Source organism: Hippocampus zosterae, chromosome 11, assembly GCF_025434085.1.
Source record: "Hippocampus zosterae strain Florida chromosome 11, ASM2543408v3, whole genome shotgun sequence".
Lineage (NCBI taxonomy): Eukaryota > Metazoa > Chordata > Actinopteri > Syngnathiformes > Syngnathidae > Hippocampus > Hippocampus zosterae.
Genome location: NC_067461.1, coordinates 24,243,926 through 24,251,425, shown reverse-complemented (window position 1 = coordinate 24,251,425; position 7,500 = coordinate 24,243,926). Strand labels below are relative to the sequence as shown.

Sequence of the window (7,500 nt, the reverse complement as noted above, 5' to 3'; positions counted from 1 at the left end):
CCGCCTGGGAATACCAGGTGCTGGGAGCTTTTGCACCCACCACCAATTCTCAACACGATTCACTGCTCTTTCCAAAAATTTTTGCATTCATTCGTCATTCAACTTTCACTTATCCTGTGGTTTGAAATCGTTTCCTTCACGTTGATTTGACAGATCAACGTCTCTTTGGAATAAAATTAATGTCCAACAGAGGGAGCCGTCTGCACGGGGATCGGTCATGATAGCACTTGGACATGAAACAGCTTGGGATTTCCGCCTGCTGGATGCCTTTGCACCTCCACTGGAAAAGCCCACTTTTGCAACAAACATCAAATACCGCATCTGCGTGCTCGCAGAGGACCGTATGCGAGCCTGACAGGCTGCGCGCTCAAACCACCACGGGAGCGGGTCCCTCCTTTGTGCACTCCGGAGGAGGTTTATTAAATGAAAAAAAAATCACCCCACTACTCCACCCCCGACCCAGAAGTGCCCTGTCTGCTATAAAGAGGACAATTTTCGCGTTTTCCCTCGCTTACGGCCATACTACCCTGAGAGCGCCCGATCTCGTCCGATATCGGAAGCTAAGCAGCGTCGGGCCTGGTTAGTACTTGGATGGGAGACCGCCTGGGAATACCAGGTGCTGTAAGCTTTTGCACCCACCTCCAATTCTCAACACGATTCACTGCTCTTTCCAAAAATTTTGGCATTCATTCGTCATTCAACTTTCACTTATCCTGTGGTTTGAAATCGTTTCCTTCACGTTGATTTGACAGATCAACGTCTCTTTGGAATAAAATTAATGTCCAACAGAGGGAGCCGTCTGCACGGGAATCGGTAATGATAGCACTTGGACATGAAACAGCTTGGGATTTCCGCCTGCTGGATGCCTTTGCACCTCCACTGGAAAAGCCCACTTTTGCAACAGACATCAAGTACAGCCTCTGCGCGCTCGCAGAGGACCGTATGCGAGCCTGACAGGCTGCGCGCTCAAACCACCACGGGAGCGGGCCCCTCCTTCGTGCTCTCGGGAGGAGGTCATTAAATGAAAAAAAAAAATCACCCCACTACTCCATCCCCGACCCGCAAGTGCCTTGTCTGCTATAAAGGGGACAATTTTCACGTTTTCCCTCGCTTACGGCCATACTACCCTGAGAATGCCCGATCTCGTCCGATCTCGGAAGCTAAGCAGCGTCGGGCCTGGTTAGTACTTGGATGGGAGACCGCCTGGGAATACCAGGTGCTGTAAGCTTTTGCACCCACCTCCAATTCTCAACACGATTCACTGCTCTTTCCAAAAATTTTGGCTTTCATTCGTCCTTCAACTTTCACTTATCCTGTGGTTTGAAATCGTTTCCTTCACGTTGATTTGACAGATCAACGTCTCTTTGGAATAAAATTAATGTCCAACAGAGGGAGCCGTCTGCACGGGGTCGGTCATGATAGCACTTGGACATGAAGCAGCTTGGGATTTCCGCCTGCTGGATGCTTTTGCACCTCCACTGGAAAAGCCAACTTTTGCAACAGACATCAAGTACAGCCTCTGCGTGCTCGCAGAGGACCGTATGCGAGCCTGACAGGCTGCGCGCTCCAACCACCACGGGAGCGGGCCCCTCCTTCGTGCTCTCGGGAGGAGGTCATTAAATGAAAAAAAAATCACCCCACGACTCCATCCCCGACCCGCAAGTGCCCTGTCTGCTATAAAGGGGACAATTTTCACGTTTTCCCTCGCTTACGTCTATACTACCCTGAGAACGCCCGATCTCGACCGATCTCGGAAGCTAAGCAGGGTCGGGCCTGGTTAGTACTTGGATGGGAGACCGCCTGGGAATACCAGGTGCTGTAAGCTTTTGCACCCACCTCCAATTCTCAACACGAGTCACTGCTCTTTCCAAAAATTTTGGCTTTCATTAGTCATTCAACTTTCACTTATCCTGTGGTTTGAAATCGTTTCCTTCACGTTGATTTGACAGATCAACGTCTCTTTGGAATTAAATTAATGTCCAACAGAGGGAGCCGTCTGCACGGGGATCGGTCATGATAGCACTTGGACATGAAGCAGCTTGGGATTTCCGCCTGCTGAATGCCTTTGCACCTCCACTGGAAGTGCCCACTTTTGCAACAAACATCAAATACCGCATCTGCGTGCTCGCAGAGGACCGTATGCGAGCCTGACAGGCTGCGCGCTCAAACCACCACGGGAGCGGGCCCCTCCTTCGTGCTCTCGGGAGGAGGTCATTAAATGAAAAAAAAAAATCACCCCACGACTCCATCCCCGACCCGCAAGTGCCCTGTCTGCTATAAAGGGGACAATTTTCACGTTTTCCCTTGCTTACGGCCATACTACCCTGAGAACGCCTGATCTCGTCCGATCTCGGAAGCTAAGCAGGGTCGGGCCTGGTTAGTACTTGGATGGGAGACCTCCTGGGAATACCAGGTGCTGTAAGCTTTTCCACCCACCTCCAATTCACAACACGATTCACTGCTCTTTCCAAAAATTTTGGCATTCATTCGTCATTCAACTTTCACTTATCCTGTGGTTTGAAATCGTTTCCTTCACGTTGATTTGACAGATCAACGTCTCTTTGGAATTAAATTAATGTCCAACAGAGGGAGCCGTCTGCACGGGGATCGGTCATGATAGCACTTGGACATGAAGCAGCTTGGGATTTCCGCCTGCTGAATGCCTTTGCACCTCCACTGGAAGTGCCCACTTTTGCAACAAACATCAAATACCGCATCTGCGTGCTCGCAGAGGACCGTATGCGAGCCTGACAGGCTGCTCGCTCAAACCACCACGGGAGCGGGCCCCTCCTTCGTGCTCTCGGGAGGAGGTCATTAAATGAAAAAAGAATCACCCCACGACTCCACCCCCGACCCGGAAGTGCCCTGTCTGCTATAAAGAGGACACTTTTCGCGTTTTCCCTTGCTTACGGCCATACTACCCTGAGAACGCCCGATCTCGTCCGATCTCGGAAGCTAAGTAGGGTCGGGCCTGGTTAGTACTTGGATGGGAGACCGCCTGGGAATACCAGGTGCTGTAAGTTTTTGCACCCTCCTCCAATTCACAACACGATTCACTGCTCTTTCCAAAAATTTTGGCATTCATTCGTCATTCAACTTTCACTTATCCTGTGGTTTGAAATCGTTTCCTTCACGTTGATTTGACAGATCAACGTCTCTTTGGAATAAAATTAATGTCCAACAGAGGGAGCCGTCTGCACGGGGATCGGTCATGATAGCACTTGGACATGAAGCAGCTTGGGATTTCCGCCTGCTGGATGCCTTTGCACCTCCACTGGAAAAGCCCACTTTTGCAACAAACATCAAATACCGCATCTGCGTGCTCGCAGAGGACCGTATGCGAGCCTGACAGGCTGCGCGCTCAAACCACCACGGGAGCGGGCCCCTCCTTCGTGCTCTCGGGAGGAGGTCATTAAATGAAAAAAAAAAATCACCCCACTACTCCATCCCTGACCCGCAAGTGCCCTGTCTGCTATAAAGGAGACAATTTTCACATTTTCCCTCGCTTACGGCCATACTACCCTGAGAACGCCCGATCTCGTCCGATCTCGGAAGCTAAGGAGGGTCGGGCCTGGTTAGTACTTGGATGGGAGACCGCCTGGGAATACCAGGTGCTGTAAGCTTTTGCACCCACCTCCAATTCACAACACAATTCACTGCTCTTTCCAAAAATTTTGGCATTCATTCGTCATTCAACTTTCACTTATCCTGTGGTTTGAAATCGTTTCCTTCACGTTGATTTGACAGATCAACGTCTCTTTGGAATAAAATTAATGTCCAACAGAGGGAGCCGTCTGCACGGGGATCGGTCATGATAGCACTTGGACATGAAGCAGCTTGGGATTTCCGCCTGCTGGATGCCTTTGCACCTCCACTGGAAAAGCCCACTTTTGCAACAAACATCAAATACCGCATCTGCGTGCTCGCAGAGGACCGTATGCGAGCCTGACAGGCTGCGCGCTCAAACCACCACGGGAGCGGGCCCCTCCTTCGTGCTCTCGGGTGGAAGTCATTAAATGAAAAAAAAAAAATCACCCCACGACTCCATCCCCGACCCGCAAGTGCCCTGTCTGCTATAAAGGGGACAATTTTCACGTTTTCCCTCGCTTACGGCCATACTACCCTGAGAACGCCCGATCTCGTCCGATCTCGGAAGCTAAGCAGGGTCGGGCCTTGTTAGTACTTGGATGGGAGACCGCCTGGGAATACCAGGTGCTGTAAGCTTTTGCACCCACCTCCAATTCTCAACCCGATTCACTGCTCTTTCCAAAAATTTTGGCTTTCATTCGTCATTCAACTTTCACTTATCCTGTGGTTTTAAATCGTTTCCTTCACGTTGATTTGACAGATCAACGTCTCTTTGGAATAAAATGAATGTCCAACAGAGGGAGCCGTCTGCACGGGGATCGGTCATGATAGCACTTGGACATGAAGCAGCTTGGGATTTCCGCCTGCTGGATGCCTTTGCACCTCCACTGGAAGTGCCCACTTTTGAAACAAACATCAAATACCGCATCTGCGTGCTCGCAGAGGACCGTATGCGAGCCTGACAGGCTGCGCGCTCAAACCACCACGGGAGCGGGCCCCTCCTTCGTGCTCTCGGGAGGAGGTCGTTAAATGAAAAAAAAAATCACCCCACTACTCCATCCCCGACCCGCAAGTGCCCTGTCTGCTATAAAGGGGACAATTTTCAAGTTTTCCCTTGCTTACGGCCATACTACCCTGAGAACGTCCGATCTCGGAAGCTAAGCAGGGTCGGGCCTGGGTAGTACTTGGATGGGAGACTGCCTGGGAATACCAGGTGCTGTAAGCTTTTGCACCCACCTCCAATTCTCAACACGATTCACTGCTCTTTCCAAAAATTTTGGCTTTCATTCGTCATTCATTTTTCACTTATCCTGTGGTTTGAAATCGTTTCCTTCACGTTGATTTGACAGATCAACGTCTCTTTGGAATAAAATTAATGTCCAACAGAGGGAGCCGTCTGCACGGGGATCGGTCATGATAGCACTTGGACATGAAACAGCTTGGGATTTCCGCCTGCTGGATGCCTTTGCACCTCCACTGGAAAAGCCCACTTTTGCAACAAACATCAAATACCGCATCTGCGCGCTCGCAGAGGACCGTATGCGAGCCTGACAGGCTGCGCGCTCAAACCACCCCGGGAGCGGGCCCCTCCTTCGTGCTCTCGGGAGGAGGTCATTAAATGAAAAAAAAATCACCCCACTACTCCATCCCCGACCCGCAAGTGCCGTGTCTGCTATAAAGGGGACAATTTTCACTTTTTCCCTCGCTTACGGCCATACTACCCTGAGAACGCCCGATCTCGTCCGATCTCGGAAGCTAAGCAGGGTCGGGCCTGGTTAGTACTTGGATGAGAGACCGCCTGGGAATACCAGGTGCTGTAAGCTTTTGCACCCACCTCCAATTCACAACACGATTCACTGCTCTTTCCAAAAATTTTGGCATTCATTCGTCATTCAACTTTCACTTATCCTGTGGTTTGAAATCGTTTCCTTCACGTTGATTTGACAGATCAACGTCTCTTTGGAATAAAATTAATGTCCAACAGAGGGAGCCGTCTGCACGGGGATCGGTCATGATAGCACTTGGACATGAAACAGCTTGGGATTTCCGCCTGCTGGATGCCTTTGCACCTCCACTGGAAAAGCCCACTTTTGCAACAAAGATCAAATACTGCATCTGCGTGCTCGCAGAGGACCGTATGCGAGCCTGACAGGCTGCGCGCTCCAACCACCACGGGAGCGGGCCCCTCCTTCGTGCTCTCAGGAGGAGGTCATTAAATGAAAAAAAAATCACCACACTACTCCATCCACGACCCAGAAGTGCCTTGTCTGCTATAAAGGGGACAATTTTCACGTTTTCCCTCGCTTATGGCCATACTACCCTGAGAACGCCCGATCTCGTCCGATCTCGGAAGCTAAGCAGGGTCGGGCCTGGTTAGTACTTGGATGGGAGACCGCCTGGGAATACCAGGTGCTGTGAGCTTTTGCACCCACCTCCAATTCTCAACACGATTCACTGCTCTTTCCAAAAATTTTGGCATTCATTCGTCATTCAACTTTCACTTATCCTGTGGTTTAAAATCGTTTCCTTCACGTTGATTTGACAGATCAACGTCTCTTTGGAATAAAATTAATGTCCAACAGAGGGAGCCGTCTGCACGGGAATCGGTAATGATAGCACTTGGACATGAAAATGCTTGGGATTTCCGCCTGCTGGATGCCTTTGCACCTCCACTGGAAAAGCCCACTTTTGCAACAGACATCAAGTACAGCCTCTGCGCGCTCGCAGAGGACCGTATGCGAGCCTGACAGGCTGCGCGCTCAAACCACCACGGGAGCGGGCCCCTCCTTTGTGCACTCCGGAGGAGGTTTATTAAATGAAAAAAAATCACCCCACTACTCCACCCCCGACCCAGAAGTGCCCTGTCTGCTATAAAGAGGAGAATTTTCGCGTTTTCCCTCGCTTACGGCCATACTACCCTGAGAACGCCCGATCTCGTCTGACCTCGGAAGCTAAGCAGGGTAGGGCCTGGTTAGCACTTGGATGGGACACCGCCTGGGAATACCAGGTGCTGTAAGCTTTTGCACCCACCTCCAATTCACAACACGATTCACTGCTCTTTCCAAAAATTTTGGCATTCATTCGTCATTCAACTTTCACTTATCCTGTGGTTTGAAATCGTTTCCTTCACGTTGATTTGACAGATCAACGTCTCTTTGGAATAAAATTAATGTCCAACAGAGGGAGCCGTCTGCACGGGAATCGGTAATGATAGCACTTGGACATGAAAATGCTTGGGATTTCCGCCTGCTGGATGCCTTTGCACCTCCACTGGAAAAGCCCACTTTTGCAACAGACATCAAGTACAGCCTCTGCGCGCTCGCAGAGGACCGTATGCGAGCCTGACAGGCTGCGCGCTCAAACCACCACGGGAGCGGGCCCCTCCTTTGTGCACTCCGGAGGAGGTTTATTAAATGAAAAAAAATCACCCCACTACTCCACCCCCGACCCAGAAGTGCCCTGTCTGCTATAAAGAGGAGAATTTTCGCGTTTTCCCTCGCTTACGGCCATACTACCCTGAGAACGCCCGATCTCGTCCGATCTCGGAAGCTAAGCAGGTTCGGGCCTGGTTAGTACTTGGATGGGAGACCGCCTGGGAATACCAGGTGCTGTAAGCTTTTGCACCCACCTCCAATTCTCAACACGATTCACTGCTCTTTCCAAAAATTTTGGCATTCATTCGTCATTCAACTTTCACTTATCCTGTGGTTTGAAATCGTTTCCTTCACGTTGATTTGACAGATCAACGTCTCTTTGGAATAAAATTAATGTCCAACAGAGGGAGCCGTCTGCACGGGGATCGGTCATGATAGCACTTGGACATGAAACAGCTTGGGATTTCCGCCTGCTGGATGCCTTTGCACCTCCACTGGAAAAGCCCACTTTTGCAACAAACATCAAATACCGCATCTG

At 50.5% G+C, this 7,500-nt stretch overlaps 12 non-coding genes and 1 pseudogene across 12 annotated transcripts in view; all 13 read left to right on the top strand.

The window, feature by feature from the left end:
- Positions 1 to 29, top strand: part of LOC127611019 (5S ribosomal RNA) — a 119-nt gene extending 90 nt beyond the window's left edge. Inside the window, exon 1 of the ribosomal RNA XR_007965194.1 lies at positions 1 to 29. This exon is cut by the window's left edge and continues 90 nt beyond it. This is a non-coding gene — a ribosomal RNA (5S ribosomal RNA).
- A 480-nt stretch (positions 30 to 509) lies between these two features.
- On the top strand, positions 510 to 628 carry LOC127610988 (5S ribosomal RNA). Its single transcript, XR_007965165.1, has one exon. It is a non-coding gene; the product is annotated as a 5S ribosomal RNA (ribosomal RNA).
- Positions 629 to 1,109: 481 nt separating this feature from the next.
- On the top strand, positions 1,110 to 1,228 carry LOC127610958 (5S ribosomal RNA). The gene has a single exon (XR_007965137.1). It is a non-coding gene; the product is annotated as a 5S ribosomal RNA (ribosomal RNA).
- A 478-nt stretch (positions 1,229 to 1,706) lies between these two features.
- Positions 1,707 to 1,825, top strand: LOC127611008 (5S ribosomal RNA). Its single transcript, XR_007965184.1, has one exon. It is a non-coding gene; the product is annotated as a 5S ribosomal RNA (ribosomal RNA).
- Positions 1,826 to 2,306: 481 nt separating this feature from the next.
- Positions 2,307 to 2,425, top strand: LOC127610896 (5S ribosomal RNA). The gene has a single exon (XR_007965077.1). It is a non-coding gene; the product is annotated as a 5S ribosomal RNA (ribosomal RNA).
- Positions 2,426 to 2,904: 479 nt separating this feature from the next.
- Positions 2,905 to 3,023, top strand: LOC127610931 (5S ribosomal RNA). Its single transcript, XR_007965111.1, has one exon. It is a non-coding gene; the product is annotated as a 5S ribosomal RNA (ribosomal RNA).
- Positions 3,024 to 3,504: 481 nt separating this feature from the next.
- LOC127610941 (5S ribosomal RNA) lies at positions 3,505 to 3,623 on the top strand. The gene has a single exon (XR_007965121.1). It is a non-coding gene; the product is annotated as a 5S ribosomal RNA (ribosomal RNA).
- A 482-nt stretch (positions 3,624 to 4,105) lies between these two features.
- On the top strand, positions 4,106 to 4,224 carry LOC127610943 (5S ribosomal RNA). The gene has a single exon (XR_007965123.1). It is a non-coding gene; the product is annotated as a 5S ribosomal RNA (ribosomal RNA).
- Positions 4,225 to 4,704: 480 nt separating this feature from the next.
- Positions 4,705 to 4,813, top strand: LOC127611025 (uncharacterized; annotated as a pseudogene).
- A 479-nt stretch (positions 4,814 to 5,292) lies between these two features.
- Positions 5,293 to 5,411, top strand: LOC127610934 (5S ribosomal RNA). Its single transcript, XR_007965114.1, has one exon. It is a non-coding gene; the product is annotated as a 5S ribosomal RNA (ribosomal RNA).
- A 479-nt stretch (positions 5,412 to 5,890) lies between these two features.
- On the top strand, positions 5,891 to 6,009 carry LOC127610917 (5S ribosomal RNA). The gene has a single exon (XR_007965097.1). It is a non-coding gene; the product is annotated as a 5S ribosomal RNA (ribosomal RNA).
- A 479-nt stretch (positions 6,010 to 6,488) lies between these two features.
- Positions 6,489 to 6,607, top strand: LOC127611014 (5S ribosomal RNA). The gene has a single exon (XR_007965190.1). It is a non-coding gene; the product is annotated as a 5S ribosomal RNA (ribosomal RNA).
- A 479-nt stretch (positions 6,608 to 7,086) lies between these two features.
- LOC127610925 (5S ribosomal RNA) lies at positions 7,087 to 7,205 on the top strand. Its single transcript, XR_007965105.1, has one exon. It is a non-coding gene; the product is annotated as a 5S ribosomal RNA (ribosomal RNA).
- The last annotated feature ends 295 nt before the right edge of the window (positions 7,206 to 7,500 follow it).